Source organism: Pleurodeles waltl, chromosome 4_1, assembly GCF_031143425.1.
Source record: "Pleurodeles waltl isolate 20211129_DDA chromosome 4_1, aPleWal1.hap1.20221129, whole genome shotgun sequence".
Taxonomy (NCBI): domain Eukaryota; kingdom Metazoa; phylum Chordata; class Amphibia; order Caudata; family Salamandridae; genus Pleurodeles; species Pleurodeles waltl.
Genome location: NC_090442.1, coordinates 349,791,861 through 349,809,785, shown reverse-complemented (window position 1 = coordinate 349,809,785; position 17,925 = coordinate 349,791,861).

Here is a 17,925-nt window from a genome sequence, read left to right as displayed (position 1 = left end):
CCAGAGACTCCAGGTGCTGGCAGAGAGAAGTCTTTGCTGTCCCTGAGACTTCAAACAACAGGAGGCAAGCTCTAACTCAAGCCCTTGGAGATTTCTTCACAAGATGGAAGGCACACAAAGTCCAGTCTTTGCCCTCTTACTCTGGCAGAAGCAGCACTGCAGGAAAGCTCCACAAAGCACAGTCACAGGCAGGGCAGCACTTCTTCCTCAACCATCAGCTCTTCTCCAGGCAGAGGTTCCTCTTGGTTCCAGAAGTGTTTCTAAAGTCTGTAGATTTTGGTGCCCTTCTTATACCCATTTTAGTCTTTGAAGTCACCTTTCTTCAAAGGGGACTCACACCTACTTGTGAAATCCTGCCTTGCCCAGGCAAGGCCTCAGACACACACCAGGGAGTTGGAGTCTGCATTGTCAGAGGCAGGCACAGTCGTTTCAGATGAGAGTGACCACTCCACCCCTCCCTCCTAGCAGAGATGGCTAATCAGGAAATGCAGGTTACACCCCAGCTCCCTTTGTGTCACTGTCTAATGCAAGGTGAAAAACAACCCAACTATCAAACTGACCCAGACAGGGAATCCACAAACAAGGCAGAGTCACAGAATGGTTTAAGCAAGAAAATGCTCACTTTCTAAAAGTGGCATTTTTAAACGCACAATCTCAAAATCAACTTTACTAAAAGATGTATTTTTAAATTGTAAGTTCAGGGACCCCAAACTCCACATGTCCATCTACTCTCTAAGGGAATCTACACTTTAATCATATTTTAAAGGTAGCCCCCAAATTATCCTATGAGTGAGACAGGCCTTGCAACAGTGAAAAACGAAATTGGCAGTATTTCACTGTCAGGACACATAAACCACATTACTATGGGCCTGATTACAACTTTGGAGGAGGTGTTAATCCGTCCCAAAAGTGACGGTAAAGTGACGGATATACCACCAGACGTATTACGAGTCCATTATATCCTATGGAACTCGTAATACGGCTGGTGGTATATCCGTCACATTTGGGACGGATTAACACCTCCTCCAAAGTTGTAATCAGGCCCATAGTGATTTGAATACAAGGCTCATCTTGTTCCAGGTCTCCTTTCCACAGTACCCTCCCTGAACAAATCCCCCTCATATCCCCTTTTGGACTTGGCCCTTTCTGCAGGGTCATCCCCAGACGTTTTGCCTTCCTCCTCCTATTTGTTTGCTGAATTTGGTTTTGCTGGCCTTAGGACTCCATGCAGTTAACCACTACTAACCAGTGCTAAAGTGCTTGTGCTCTCTACTTAAAACATGTTGACTGGCTTACACCCAAAGAGTAAATTTAACATACTTGTTCGTCCTTAGTAAAGAGGCACTGCCTGTGCCCAGATCCTGTAAAGTAAATGCTACCAGTTGGCCTGCAGCAATAGAGTGTGCCACCTACTTAAGTAGCACTTTGAACTTGCCTCATGCCTGTCACTGAAGCCTGTGTGTGCATTGTTAAACTACAATTTCACCTGGTAAAGTAAAACCTCTTGACAGGATTACACCTTAGTTTTTAATACATATGTCAACCCTTGGGTAGGCCCTAGACATTCTAGAGTACAGGGTTCAATACATTTAAAAGATAGGACTCGCACGTTTCAGTTTTACATGTCCTGGTAGTAAAGAACACGAGGATAACATTGGAATTACCTCATTACATTTTATAAGTCTTATTTCCAAATGGTAACAGGTAACACTTTAATAGTTGGTGTTTCTGGAAATGAAATTTAAAATCTTACTTTATGGTGAAGTCAGATTTTAAATTACAATTCTGAAAATGCAATTTTTTTAAAGTTGGCATTTTCTTGCCTCAGCCATGTGGTGTCTGCAGCCTGTCTCTGGGTTGCATGACTCGCTGTGAGTGACAGTTGGGATTTGTATATTCCTCCTAGACAGCCACAGACAATGCAGAGTTTAGATATGACTGGATGGAAAGCAGGTGTTGGACTCAGTCTGACTTACACTGAATATGCTGTGTCCTGCCTCCATACAAAGCAGTGCATACCCCATGTAGTTAATTTGGAGACAGGACCAGGAAGGCAATTCATCTGTGCACTTCAAATGCATGCTTCTAGAAGCTTCTCCCTAGTTCATAGGAACCCATGGGTATAATTACTGTACTTCCAACCCAACAACTTCAGTATGCTTCTGAACCTGTGGGTCCTCTGCCAGGTCCTCTGCCAGGATGAAGGACTGCTGTGCTGCTGAAACGACTCCCACTCTGCTAGACTGATACTCTGAAGGAATCACTGCCCTGCTGTGCTGAACTGCTGCCCTCCTGCCTGTGTGAGAAGGACTGAACCTGAAACTTTTGAACCCAGAACCCCAAAGTGACTTCAAGGGCTGGTTGGCTGACTTCCTGATCTGAAGCCTCAGGGACACAACAGGCTTTAAACAACCTTGCACCTGCACCTGGACTCTGTCATCTGTAAATCTACCCTTCCCAATTGTGAGACCCTAGTCTTGGACCCTTGAAAGTGAGCTTAAGGTGCACTGCCAGCCTCTGTGGACCCAGCAGAACTGTCCATCTCCTCTGCTGCATAGTTCAAATACGAGCAAAACCGAAACATCTCCACTTCTGCATGGATTGAGCCCATCTCAAAGGCCTGCTGCAGCCCATTACAATTGCCACTGTGCAACACATTTTTGGTCAAGCTCTTGCATCCTTCATCAATAGGAGCCACAGCAAAGACGCCGGACTCCACCTAGCAGTGTTGCATCTCTTGAAATGATGGATCGCCACAACTGTGCACTGTATCTTTGATCCTGGACTTCGCATCCCAAGTCCCATTGACAGGATCCTTGATGATGATGCAGTCCTTTGCATCGCAGCCTCACTGCATTTCAGAAGCAATGCATGGCTTCAGCTACACAATGTATCTTCAACATGGATCCTTGCAATACTCTGCAAAACAGGATTTAAGGTACTTTGTTCAGCAGGCCTAACTGGGACCATGTAGCCAGCCCATACTCCATTGCAGTCGGCCTGCACTTGTGACTTTGTCCCTGTCCGGGACAAACAGATATCCACAGTTGGTGTTTTTTGGTGCTGTTTTTACTAACATCTTTAAAATTACATATTTGTGATTCCAATAATTAGATTTTTTCTCATTTTGGTCTCGTTCTATTTATTAAAATAAGCTCTATTTGTTAATTGGTGAGGGATTATTTTTGTGTGATGTTTTCACTTTATTCTGCTAGTTAGTAAGAAATGTTACACAAATATTTTAGACATTACCTCTAATTTAAGCCTGACTGCCCTGTGACAAGCTTCCAGCGGGTGAAGCACAGGTTAATTTAGGGTTTGCTTGTGCCTCATCTTGACAAAGATTGTGGTTGCTGCTTGACCAGGGCTCACACCACAGTCAACCAACAACCCAATTTCTCACATACTTGCTTCAATCTTCTGTGACATCAAACTCAGAATTGGTGCTGCTAAATGGTGGAGTTTGGTTAGTACTGCTCCAAAGTAAGTTTGAGCCTTGACTGATTCATACAATACATAGAATCCTTCCATGATCTATCTGCTGCAAATGCACTGTACAAATACATGTGCCTGACATGTCGCCTGGATGTCAGCACCAGGTTCTGGGTTTCACAAACTAGTAAGGAGAGGTCAATAGTCTGCACTCGCACTGAAATAGGGAAATAGGTCTGCTCAAACTACAAATTCACAAAACATGGTACACCCCCCACTTCTTCACGTGATACACCTACAGTATTAACAGTATTTCACTGCTTTATGGGAGGGCACACTTGAAGCACTCCTCCAGGTAAGGTTCCTGATATTAACACATACCACTGCCTTTTGCACTTCAAAGACAATATGTATGAAGTTGTTCAGGGCACACCTTTTAAATACATGAACTTAATGTGTGTCATCTGACTTAAAATATTTTTCCTTGTGTGTGTTTATGTCATATATCATCCATTGTTTTAGGACTAGCATGTGTATAGATCATCCTCTAGGGCATTCTACAATTCTACTACAACATCAAGTGTTAACCTATCATTTTACAGAAAGTTGATGTCCTGAAAATTGACTCTCACAATATTGTGAAGGTGGGTGTATATATAGATTTATTATTTTAATATTGTTAAAGCCACAACAATCATACTTTAAAAACATATATGTATGTATGAATGTCTGTGACAGTTAGATAGTGCTAACCTACCCAAATGGCAGCAGAACCCACATAGGGGTTCAGGACTCAGGCTGAGCAGAAGTGCAGGTTCAAGATGAAGGGAGCATTTTATGTCCCTATGGCTCTGAACCGGGGACCAACTAACTAGCCCTTTAAGTCATTCTGGTAGTCCTGGATTCAGGTGAATAAAGGGGCTCAAAGAGCAGGGCTTGCCTCTGAGGTTTCAAGGCAGGCTCCAGGCTGCAAAGCAGTCCTTCCAGGTACAGCAAAATGGTCTTGTGGTGTACACATCAGGTTGCAGCAGCAGGCACAGACAGTCCTCTGGGAATCCTTCCGCAAGTCCAGAAGGTGAACTGAATGTCTTAGGGTCCTATTTTTATACCTGAATCCTTATTTTAAGTTAGATGATGTTTCTAGAGGTTTCTCTTTGAAGTGCATGGAATTTCCTGACTCCATTACCCTGGCGTCAAGCTGGCTGCAGAGACGATGTGGAAATGACAAGCCCCTTTGTGTGAAGGAAGATTCCAGACTATTCTGATGCAAGTGGGGCTATACCCTTCTCTGCCCCCACCATACTGCCAGAAGATGACCCATTCAGACACACCTAATCCCTCTATTGTACAACTGTCTAAGGGGGTCATTTTAACCCTGGCGGTCCAAGACCGCCAGGGCTAAAATGACGGGGGCACCGCCAACAGGCTGGCGGTGCCCCGCTGGGCATTCTGACCGCGGCGGTTTGACCGCGGTCAGAAGTGGAAAACCGGCGGTCTCCCGCCGGTTTTCCGCTGCCCATTTGAATCCGAGCTGCGCCGCCATGGGGATTCTGACAGCCCATACCGCCATCCTGTTCCTGGCGGTTCGCCCGCCAGGAACAGGATGGCGGTATGGGTTGTCGTGGGGCCCCTGGGGGCCCCTGCAGTGCCCATGCCAATGGCATGGGCACTGCAGGGGCCCCCGTAAGAGGGCCCCACAAAGAATTTCACTGTCTGCATTGCAGACAGTGAAATTTGCGACGGGTGCCACTGCACCCGTCGCACCTTCCCACTCCGCCGGCTCCATTCGGAGCCGGCGTCCTCGTGGGAAGGTAGTTTTGCACTGGGCTGGCGGGCGGCCTTTTGGCGGTCGCCCGCCAGCCCAGTGCAAAACCCAAAATACCCTCATCGGTCTTTCGACCGCGGAGAGGTATTTTGGAGGGGGAAGTCTGGCGGGCGGCCTCCGCCGCCCGCCAGACTTAGAATCACCCCCTAAATGTTAGACTAGAAAGACAATGGTGCACCAGCAAGAACCCACCAGATCATGCCACCCTCAAAGCTGCCCTCAACAAATAGCATCACCACCACAGGGAAGCAAAAAAGGATTTCCTGATCAACCACGTCCAGAAGAGCAGCAACTGCTCCAATGAGCTATTCTGCATTATGACAGAGTTCTCCTGCACTGCAGCCATGGAGAACAGAACCCAACCCTCCCAAGCTCTCTAGGACTCTCTGGCAGACTACTTCCATGACAAATTAGTCTCCGTCTACATCAACTTTCCCCCCAAACCACTTGCCTCAACCACCTGCTAACCCCGACAGATGCAACCCTCAGCCACCTCATCACCGACTGGAAGCCTGTAACAACTCAGGAAACAGCAGCCATCATGAGCGGAATGTACTCCAGATCATCCAACAACCCGTGTCCCCAATGCATCTTCAACATGGGGCACAAAGAGATCAGTAGCATCCTCACCCATCCTCAATACCTCTATCACAACAGCCACCATTTCTGATGCGTGGAAGCACACTGAGGTAAAATCACTACTGAAAAAAACATCTGCCAACCCCAGCGAGCTCAAGAACTACTGCCTGTTCTCGCTGCCACAGTTCCTAGCCAAAGTCCTAGAAAGAGCCATCAACCGACAGTTCTCTGAACACCTAGGAGAACATAATATACTGGATGCCTCCTAAGCAGGTGCCCACGCCAACCACAGCACAGAGGCTGCCCTAATCACAGCAATGGATGAAATCAGAGCCCTACTTGAACATGAAGAGAAAGTAGCCCTAATTCTCCTTAACCTCTCGGCAGTGTTCGACACCAACTCCCACCACACCCTCATCAACAGACTCCCCCACCTCAACGCTCTCAAATGGATCCACTCCTTCATCACAAGGACACACTGAAAGATTCCACCTATCTCCTTGTATCTCAGAACCTAAGAACATCATCTGTGTATTCCTCAGGGGCCCTCTCTCAGGCCCACCTTTTTTAACACCTAAATGACACCATTGGCAGACATCATACGCAGCCATGGACTCAACATCATCTCATATGCTGATGGCACGGAAATCATCCTCTCACTCTCAGAGGATCATGCCACCCAGAGAGCCAATTTCTGCAATGCCATGACCAATGTTGCAGAGTGGATGAGATCCAACCACTTGAAACTGAACACAGACAAGACAGAAGTGATCATTTTCGGAAACATTGCATCCTCCTGGGACAACATCTTGTGGCCCATCACTCTTGAGCAAGACCTGACCCTGACCGACCACACCTGCAACCTCAGCACCATCTTCAACTGCGACTCACCTTCAAATGTCAGATAAACACAGTTGACAAATCCTGCTTCCTCCTCCTTTGCATGTTATGAAAGATTTTTATATGGATCCCCATAGACAACAGAAGAACGATGACCCAGGACCTCATTACCAGCAGACTGGACTACGGAAACACACTTTACAGCGGAGACACCACTCAACTCCTCAACCACCTACAAACCATACAGAAGTAAAGCAAGACACAACCTAGGTCTTCCCAGATGCACCAGCATTATCCCGTACCGCAGAAGCCTACACTGGCTGCCTCTGCAAAAGAGATACAAATTCAAGGTGCTGACACTCACCTTCAAGACCCTCCTCAAAATCGATCCCAAACACATCAACCACTGCATGACTTTCAAACAACCCACAGAGAACTCCGGTCAGCCTCCCTTGCCCTTGCCCTAGCACATGTTCCAAGAGTTTGCTGAAACCTCTGTGGAGGCCATTTCATTTCCTACCTTGCCATCAAGGCCTGGAACAACCTACAACTGTGATCCACTCATTAACTCCCCGACTTCAGGAAGAAACTCAAGACCTGGATCTTCACTGAAAGGCTGCCAGCATGCAATGTAATTCCCCAGTACCTGGATTCCACACGGGTGATAAGCCGCACTCTACAAATAATGATTGTACTGTAGTTACACTTCGTCATGTGACCCAGGGGAAGCTGCAGGCACCAAATGGCTAAAGGCAACTTTCTCAAAGTGGCATTTTCAAAATTGTAATTTAAAATCCGATTTTACCATTAAAGAGGATTTTCAAATACAATGTCATTGATACCAGACATTACATGCTCATTGGTCCCCAATCAAACAATAGCAGTTATTAAAAGTAATAAGACAACCCAGTGTTATCCTATGTGACACGTAGGCCTCATAGTAATGAAAAATACATTATGGAGTTTTTCACTAGCAGGAAATTAAAAACTTAAAGGTGCATGTCCCAATTTTTCTTTACAGTGCACCGTTCCCTAAGGGTACCTAGGGCATTCATTAAGAGTGACTTATATGTAATATAAAGGTGTGTTTAAGACTTGTGATGGGTGTCGTGAAGGGGGTTATATTGCCAAGTTGAATTGGCATTTTAAAACTGCATTCAGGCTGCAATGGCAGGCCCCGGGCAGGTTTTAAGGTTTTAAGTGGCTACTTAAGTAGGTGGCAGAATAAGGGCTTACAGCCCACTAGACACATTTAGTTTATAGGCCCTGTGAACATGGTATAACTCTCTTAAAATTAAATTATACATGCTAATCAGGTGAATTAGGTGTAATACAATTTAAACAATTTTATGGGAGTGAGCACAAGCACTTTAGCACTGGTTAGCAGTCCTAGGGCCAACAAATACTAATTCAGCAAAAAAGTGGAGGGTAAAGGCAGAAGGTTTGGGAGTGAACCTGCAGTAAGGGCTAGGTCTCACATTGACTAAGGGAAATTCAAAGTCAAACTGAATAAACTCACTCTCCTTTCCTAAACCATCTCTTCAAAAAGTCAAAAGGAGCAGAGTAGTTTAGGGCAGAAGGTGGAAAAGCATGCATTCTATAAGTATTCTGTCAATTAAATTGATGGAGTCTCTCTTGTGTTACAAATGTGAATATCTCAATTTATTCTTAATTAGGGCACTCAGGCCCTCATTACGACCCTTGCGGTGGGTGATAAAGTGGTGGGAATACCACCAACAGGCTGGAGGTAAGTACCGCCAAATTATGACCATGGCAGTAATATCTCCGATAGACAGCCAATGTACCACACCAACCGCCAGTGTGGAAACAACAGCCACCATGGTGGTAGCAACCAACAGCCAGGCTGAAGTCAAAGTTCTGCCCACCATATTAAGAACCTGCAAACCACCAACTTTTACGGGCGGTACCAATGCCATCAAAAGCCTGGAGGAAACAGAACCCAGAAGTGAAAGGACTCACCATTGGAGACTCAGGGAAAAAACACACTGCTATGGAACATGAACTGCAAGTTTTCTCGATGATCTTCTATGTTATGCTCTACCTGGAAAACCAACGCCGACGAAGACGACGACGGTGAGTAGAGCCGCTTAGCATACAAGGGAGGGTGGAAGGAAAACAAGAGTGAAACACAATCGCCACACACACCATTCACACACACCATACACACAACCAGCTGCACTACAAAAACAATTTGGCCCCAAAATCGGCAGAATAATGAAAGGGCAGCAGGAATTGACGAAAATGATTGTAATCAGTTCAACAGCAAAATTAATAATCCGATTTGGCTATGAAATAGATATGTACACTTGTATAAAAAAGGGACACTGTCAAGTCCAAAGTTCAAAGGGCCCACATGTCCACAGGGCACCGTCGAAGGCCCAACTTGAATCCTGACCACATCCGGATAGAACACTGCAGGGCCATCAGTTTGAAAATAGGCAGGCACCTGGGAGGAGGGGCAGCTCAGCCGGATGTGGGAACAAGCCCTCTTGTCCTAGAGGGGGCAACATGCCCATTGCTCTTTGTCCTGGGGAGTGCAAGGCCACAGTCTCTCAGGTGGGTGAATACCCCACTGATTCTGGAGGAGGCAGCCCACACAGTAGCCTCTGGAGAGTGGACTACATAGCCGGCGGTGATGGCTGCATGCTGGTGGTGGTTGGGGGAGGATCCTGGGCAGCCTCTGCACTCGCTGATGGCTGCATGATAGTGGTGGTTGAGGAGGCTCCTGGGCAGCCCCTGCACTCACTGATGGCTACATGTTGACGGTGGTTGGGAGATGCTCCTGGGCAGCCCCTGCACTCACTGATGGCAGATTTATGGCAGTGGTTGGGGGAGGCTCCTGGGCAGCCCCTGCATTCACTGATGGCTGCATGTTGGTGGTGTTTGGGGGAGGCTCCTGGGCAGCCCCTGAACTCACTTATGGCTGCACATCCTCGGCTGACGGTGAGGGCCCCGTGAAAGCTGCTGGTGGTGGCAGTGTTTGTTTGACAGCTTCCGCTTGTAGGAAAGTACTATCTTTCTTGGCATGTTAACCCCAATTGTACATCTACGTCAATATGTTTTTGCCTGTCTCACTGGGATCCTGCTAGCCAGGACCCCAGTGCTCATAGTTTGTGGCCTCAATGTGTATACCTGTGTAGTGCCTAACTGTGTCACTGAGGCTCTGCTAATCAGAACTTCAGTGCTCATGCTCTCTCTGTCTTTAAAACAAGCCCTCTGGTCCTAGAGGGGGCAACATGCCCATTGCTCTTTGTCCTGGGGAGTGCAAGGCCACAGTCTCACAGGTGGGTGAATACCCCACTGATTCTGGAGGAGGCAGCCCACACAGTAGCCTCTGGAGAGTGGACTACATAGCCGGCGGTGATGGCTGCATGCTGGTGGTGGTTGGGGGAGGATCCTGGGCAGCCTCTGCACTCGCTGATGGCTGCATGATAGTGGTGGTTGGGGAGGCTCCTGGGCAGCCCCTGCACTCACTGATGGCTACATGTTGACGGTGGTTGGGAGATGCTCCTGGGCAGCCCCTGCACTCATTGATGGCAGATTTCTGGCAGTGGTTGGGGGAGGCTCCTGGGCAGCCTCTGCATTCACTGATGGCTGCATGTTGGTGGTGTTTGGGGGAGGCTCCTGGGCAGCCCCTGAACTCACTGATGGCTGCACATCCTCGGCTGACGGTGTCAATATGTTCAGTGCTCATGCTCTCTCTGCCTTTAAACTTGGCACTATAGGCTAGTGACCACTTTTACAAATTTCAATTGGCATACTGGAACACTCTTATAATTCCTTAGTAAATTTTACCTAGGTACCCAGGGTATTGGGGTTTCAGGGGATCCCTATGGGCTGCAGCATTACTTTTGCCACCCATAGGGAGCTCAGAGAAACCTTTACACAGGACTGCCATTGCAGCCTGAGTGAAATAATGCACATGTTATTTCACAGCCATTTTCTCTGAACTTAACTAATTTATAAGTCACCTATATGTCTAACCTTCACTTGCTGATGGTTAGGTGCAAAGTTACTGAGTGTGAGGGCACCCTTGCACTAGCAAAGGTGCCCCCACAGAGTTCAGGGCCATTTCCCTGGACTTTGTGAGTGCGGGGACACCATTACACGCGTGCACTACATATAGGTCAACACCTATATGTAGCTTCACAATGATAACTCTGAATATGGCAATGTAACATGTCTAAGATCATGGAATTGTCCCCCCATTTCAAATCTGGTATTGGGGAGCCAATTCCATGCATCCTGGGAGCTCCACTATGGACCCCAAGTACTGCCAAACCAGCTCTCTGGGGTTTTCTTCCACTGCTGCCACCCCACAGACAGCCCAGTCCCAGGAAGACAGAACAAAGAAATTCCTCTGAGAGAGGGTGACACACCCTTTCCTTTTGGAAATAGGTGTTAAAGGCTGGGGAGGGGTAGCCTCTCCCAGCCTTTGGAAATGCTTTGAAGGGCACAGATGGTGCCCTCCTTGCATAAGCCAGTCTTCACCGGTTTGGGGAACCCCCAGTCTCTGCTCTGGTGCAAAACTGGATTAAAGAAAGGGGATTGACCACTCCCCTGTCCATCACCACCCCAGGGCTGGTGCCCAGAGCTTTCTCAGTGTGTCCCAGACCTCTGCCATCTTGTTTCAAGAGGTGTGAGGGCACTCTGGAGGCCCCTGAGTGGCCAGTGCCAGCAGGTGACATCAGAGACCCCTCTGATAGGTGCTTACCTGACTAGGTGGCCAATCCTCCTCTGAGGGCTATTTAGGGTGTCTCCAGTGGGCTTTTCCTCAGATTATGACTTACAAGAATCCAGCTGGATTCCTTTGCACTTCACTCTTTGACTTCTGCCAGTGATCGACCGCTGACTGTTCCAGGACGCCTGCAAAACTGCAACAAAGTAGCCAGAAGACTACCAGCAACATTGTAACTCCTAATCCTGCTGTCTTTCTCGACTGTTTCCTGGTGGTGCATGCTCTGGGGGCTGCCTGCCTTCGCACTGCACTGGAAGTCACGAAAAAATCTCCAGTGGGTCGACGGAATATTCCACCTGCTTCAGCAGGCACCAAACTTCAGCGACACCAGTTCTCTGGGTCCCCTCTCATCCTGACGAGCATGGCTCCTGGAACACAGGTGGTTGACTTAAGTGACCCAGACTCTCCAGTGGTCCATCTGTCCAAATTTGGAGGAGGTAAGTCCTTGCCTCCCCTCTCTAGACAGTAACCCTGTGCACTGCGTGAACTGCAGCTACAAGGGCTTCTGTGCACATTTCCAAGAAATCCTGCATGTATAGCCGAGCCTAGGTCCCCAGCACTCCGTCCTGCGATGCTTCTCTGGTGTCGTGGGACCTCCCTTTGCAGTGTTGAGATGACCACCATGTTCAGTCTTCTTAAACCTGTGTTCAAGGACTTCTGTGGGTGCTTCCTTCTTGTGTGTGGGCTCTCTACGTTGCTGAGGGACACCTCTGTCTCCTCTCCCTAGTGGCAACATCCTGGTCCTTCCTGGGCCTGGGCAGCACCCTTTTTCTCCAACAGCAACTCTTGCAGCTAACAAGGCTTCTTTGTGGTATTTTGGCAAGGAAACAACTCTGCATCCTCCAGCATGCCTTGGGATATCTTCTGCATGAAGAAGAACTTCCTACCTCCTTTCATTGTTGCAAAACCTGCATCTTCTTCCAGCCAGAGGCAGCCATTTTTCACCTTCATCCGGGGTTTAGTGGGCTCGTGCCCCCCTGGACACTTTAGCGACTCTTGGACTTGGTCCCCTTCCTTTGCAGGTCTTCAGGTCCAGGAATCCATCTTCAGAGCTTTGCAGTCTGTTGTGGTTTTTGCAAAATCCTTTATCATGACTTTAGTGTGTTTCTGGGGAAATAGTAGTACTTTACTCCTACTTTTCAGGGTCTTGGGGTGGGGTATCTTTTACACCCTTAGTGTTTTCTTACACTCCCAGCAACCCTCTACACATTACACTAGCCTAGAGGTCCATTCTTGGTTCACATTCCACTTTCTTAGAATGTGGTTTCTGTTGCCCCTAAGCCTATTGCATCTATTGTATTCTTCAGTGTTTGCACTACTTTCTGACTGTTTTACTTACCTGATTTGGGGGGTCATTCCGACCCTGGCGGTCCAAGACCGCCAGGGCCGGGGACCACTGAAGCACCGCCAACAGGCTGGCGGTGCTTCCCAGCCCATTCCACAGTCAGAAAAGGGAATCCGGCGGTTTCCCGCCGGATTTCCCCTGCATGGGCTGAATCTCCATGGCGGCGCTGCAAGCAGCGCCGCCATGGAGATTCCGACCCCCTTCCCACCACCCTGTTTCTGGCGGTTTTTACCGCCAGGAACAGGATGGCGGGAACGGGTGTCGTGGGGCCCCTGGGGGCCCATGCACTGCCCATGCCACTGGCATGGGCAGTGCAGGGGCCCCCTTACAGGGCCCCATAAAGATTTTCACTGTCTGCATTGCAGACAGTGAAAATCGCGACGGGTGCAACTGCACCCGTCGCACCCCTGCAACTCCGCCGGCTCCATTCGGAGCCGGCTTCATTGTTGCAGGGCCTTTCCCGCTGGGCCGGCGGGCGCTCCTTTGGCGTGCGCGCCCGCCGGCCCAGCAGGAAAGCCAGAATGGCCGCCGCTGTCTTTTGACCGCGGAGCGGTCTTTCGGCGGCCTGATTTTGGCGGGCGGCGACTGCCGCCCCCCAAAGTCAGAATGAGGGCCTTGGTTTGTTGTGTATATTTTGTGTATGTTACTTACCTCCTAAGTGAGTATATCCTCTGAGATATTTGTGGCACATTGTCACTAAAATAAAGTACCTTTATTTTTAGTAACTATGAGTATTGTCCTTCTTATGATATAGTACCTATATGATGTAAGTTGCATTGCGTGAGCTTTGCATGCCCCCTAGTTCAGCCTTGGCTGCTCTGCTGTAGCTACCTCTATCAGCTTAAGCTGCTAGAACACTACTACACTCTACTAATGAGGGATAACTGGGCCTTCCACAAGGTGTAAGTACCATTGGTACCCTCCATAAGCCAGGCCAGCCTCCTACACCGCTGGTGTAGACAGCCTCTTGTCCTCCTGGTTATGGGTTGGAGATCCCTTACCCTTCCTGGCAGGAGTGGATGGGCTCCTCGCCTCTTTGCCTGGTGGTGCAGGCTCCTTCCCCTTCCTCACAGCTAATACAGATTCCTTCCGCTTCTTAACAGCTGGTGCAGGCTCTTTCCCCTTCCTCACAGCTGGTGCCGGACCCTTCCCTTTCATCCAAGGTGGTGTAGGCTCCTTCCCCTTCAGTGTTGTTGGTCTGGTATCCCTACCACCATGATTAGGTGGTGCTACCACTGTCCCTGAGGACTTGTTTGGCTGAGGTGCTGGGCTGTTCCTTGCTACCCTGCCCGTACGTGCAGGACGGGGGTAGGGGTAGGGAAGAAGTTAATCTGGGAAAGGAAAGCTTTTTAGGGATGTTGGGGCAGGAGGAGGGAGGAGTAATGGGAGTGGAGGATGAGGGAGTGGTTGTCAGAGGTGTATGTCTGCTGGATTTGGATGCAGGTACATGGGCTCTATGCTGTTGTAAGGTGGATGGCTGTTGGGTGTCTGAGTGCTTGCGTTTGTGTCCTTTAGGGGGGACAGACACGGTGGGAGACGACACAGGGGACGCGTGCATGGATGTTGTGGCAGTGTCTGCCAGTGAGGTGTTTGTTCTGCTTGGTGTGGTGAGATGCTTGTAGTGGATATTGATGTAGTGCATGCAGGCGTGAGGGTGATCACTACACATTATGCATTGCACTACCTGTGAAATGGCTAGTCCCCAAGGCATGAGGAGGGACAGCACTCCTGGGACCCACGCTGCCCTGCCTAGAAGTGAAAACTAATAAGCTAGGTAACCAGTATTTTCCATTCAACCCTTAGCCTTCAGAGGACCTACACTGCTATGTCTGGCCATAGACTTCCAGGGTCCGCATGTTCTTGGCGATGGCACACCATATTTCCTTCTTTTGATGGGCGCTGAACTGCAGAGCTAATATAGACAGGAGAACACCATTAGAAAAACAGCCCAGCCTGTCACACAAATGGCCAACCATAACCGTTTGCATCACCATTGGCACACACATAGCCCAGAGCCCACCATGTACACCACCAAGAGTAAATCCACCCCCCTTACACAATGCCTTCGCACACAACTCCATGCACTCATGCCACATGAATCGTGCCCACAGTGTACTCACCTGTTGGTCTGAAGGCCCATACAGCAGTCCGTACTGGGGAAGGACCCCATCCACCAGTCGCTCCAACTCCTCAGAAGTGAAGGCTGGGGCTCTTTCCCCTGTCACACAGGCCATGGTAGCTTCTAGAAACAGGTCACAGCAGCACATGCAGCGTGGGTCATCTCCTATTAAAGGTCAGGAAACAAGTGAGGAATGTGAAATAAAATGGCAGTCACGTCAGCAGCGGTGCATACCGTTGCCACCGTTATAGATCCGCATTGTCCACTGTACCCCATAGGGCCCAAAATAAACCAATGAGGAATTGCACGGCGGTTCACGACCTCCTACCTCCACGGCGAACAACATCGGCGGCATTACCTCACTTCCACCTGTCCCTCCACACAGCACAGGCGGTCGCCATTTCAGCGGGGGTAAACTGGCCTATTGATTATTTCTGCGTCACAGGATATATAGGCACATACTTTTAAATTACACTGTCCCAAAGCATGATTGCACAATGTAGACTGCTGTTGTGGTATAGTTGTTCAAATTGTGACAGCCCACTCACTCTTGTGTACCTTAGATACCTACCGCTGCGGATGAATAGGAGATGGAGACATACCCCCGTGTACAGACGCCTGGTGGACTTGGCTATACTGGAGGACAGGCACATTATACTCACCTATAGACTGCACAGGGCCACAATCACAGAGTTGTGTGCCCAGTTGGAACTTGACCTGATCTCAGCTATCCGTCATCCGACTGGGATTCCCCCCTCTTGTGCAAGTTCTATCAGTGCTTCATTTACTAGCAACTGGTTCTTTCCAAGTGACAGTGGGCTTTACAGCAGGGATGTCACAGCCAATGTTCTCAATAGTGCTGGCAAGAGTCTTGTCTGCCCTGATAAAACACATGTGCAGCTACTTTGCTTTCCCCAGATGGAGGATTTGGCCACTGTGAAGGCCGGGTTTTATACAATAAGGCATATCCCCAATATAATTGGGGCGGTTGATGAAACACATATTGCGTTTGTGCCCCCCAGGCAAAATGAACAGGTGTTCAAGAATCGTAAGAGTTTCCACTCCATGAATGTGCAGATGGTGTGCCTGAAGGACCAGTACATCTCCCACGTCAATTCTAAGTATCATGGGTCTGTGCATGAGGCCTTTGTCCTAAGGAATAGGAGCATCCCAAATATGATGTCCCAACTACAGAGGCACAGGGTGTGGCTAATAGATGAGCCTTAGTCCCCACCCAGTATATGTTGCTGCATGCCTATGCTGTTGGCTATATAGGATAGTGTGTGGCTAAATGTTGTCCCTCAATATTTGCAGGTGAGTCTGGTTACCCAAACCTATCATGGCTGCTGACCCCTGTTAGGAATGCCAGGACAAGGGCAGAAGAACGTTATAATGAGGCACATGGGTGAACCAGAAGGATAATTGAAAGGACCTTCGGCCTCCTGAAGGCCAGGATCAGGTGCCTTTATCTGACAGGTGGATCCCTGTTCTACTCACCCAAGAAGGTCTGTCAGAGAGTAGTGGCATGCTGCATGTTTCACAACCTGGCCCTCAAACGCCATGTACCTTTTCTGCAGGAGGAGGAGACTGGAGATGCCCCAGTGGCGGCAGTCGACCCTGAGGACAGTGAGGATGAGGAGGCAGAGGATGAGGATTTGGAGAACAGAACATTGGTGATCTGTCAGTACTTTCATTGACACACAGGTGAGACAGTGCTACTTCACATTTCCATGACCATTGGTGTATTCTGTGTGGCATTGGCATGCTGACATTACCCACTTCTTTCCCCTACTTACTGTTACCTATGGATATTCATTTTACAGATGTTGGTGATGTGACAACAATATCCTGATGTGATCACAACAGCCAGCAACAGGTCAATAATTCTATGCTCATACTATGTATAGTTCATTTGCAATGGTTGTAGCTGTTTCAATCAATACAAATTTGCAGTACCTGAAATGCTAGTAGTCACGTTTTATCCAAAGGTGTTTATTGTGCTAAAATGTAGAAGGGAAAGTGCAATGGAATGGGGTGATGATGAAGAAAAGTCCAGGGCATTGTTCCAGTCTGTTTGTAGCAGAGGTGCAGTCTCCATGGGGACATAGGAATAGGAGCAATGGCAGTTCAAGGTGGACAAGGTGACTGAGTGGGACACAAGGGGGACAGTCTCATTTCCTAGCGGTGGTCTTTGCAAGTGTCTCTGGCTTCTGTCTGGTGTCCAGGGAACGTTTGCGGGTGGTTCACCTTCTGCAGCAGAGGTGATGCTGGTGGCCTCTGGCTCCTGTGGCGGGGCCTCCTGGCAACTAGCAGCGGAAGTGGAGGGCCGTTCAGATGACTGGCTAGTGGTGGGGCCCACTGGTGTGTGTCTGCCAACACCGCTGCTATGGAGATCATGTTGGTGTTGATGGCCTGCAAGTCTTCCCTGATCTCCTGATACTGTCCCTCTTGCAGCCGCCTGTTCTCCTGTCTAGGATCTGGCCCATCGTGTCCTGGGAATGTTGGTAGTCTCCCAGGATCTCTGTAAGTGCCTCCTGGAGAGTCGGTTCCCTGGGCCTGTCCTCTGCCTGGCATACAGCAGTCCTCATAGTGTCCCTGTTGGCCTGTGCCTCTGTCCCCTGAACCAAGTGCCCACTGCCACTGACCCCAGTTCCCTGATTGTCTTGTGGGAAGGTGTCCCTGAGGTCCCTGTACAGGTGGGCAAACTGCTGATTGACGTGTCTTGGCGACAGAGGCGTGGGTACGCTGGTGGGTGCTGTGGTGTTGGTTCCTGATGGGGCTCTGTGGTGGTCTGTGAGTGGCCTTGGGTGACTGGCTGTCCAGTGGTCCCTGATGGGCCAGGTAGGTCATCCAGATCCAGAAGTCCAGAGTTACTGTCATCACTGGGGGCCTCTTCTGTTGGGGAACTTGATAGTGGTGGCACCTCTTCTCCACTGACATTGGCTGGGGTACCTGTGGGGATGTAAATGATGTATTATGCTTCAAGTGTATGACATTTGTACTTCTGTAGCTTCCCCTCTATGGTT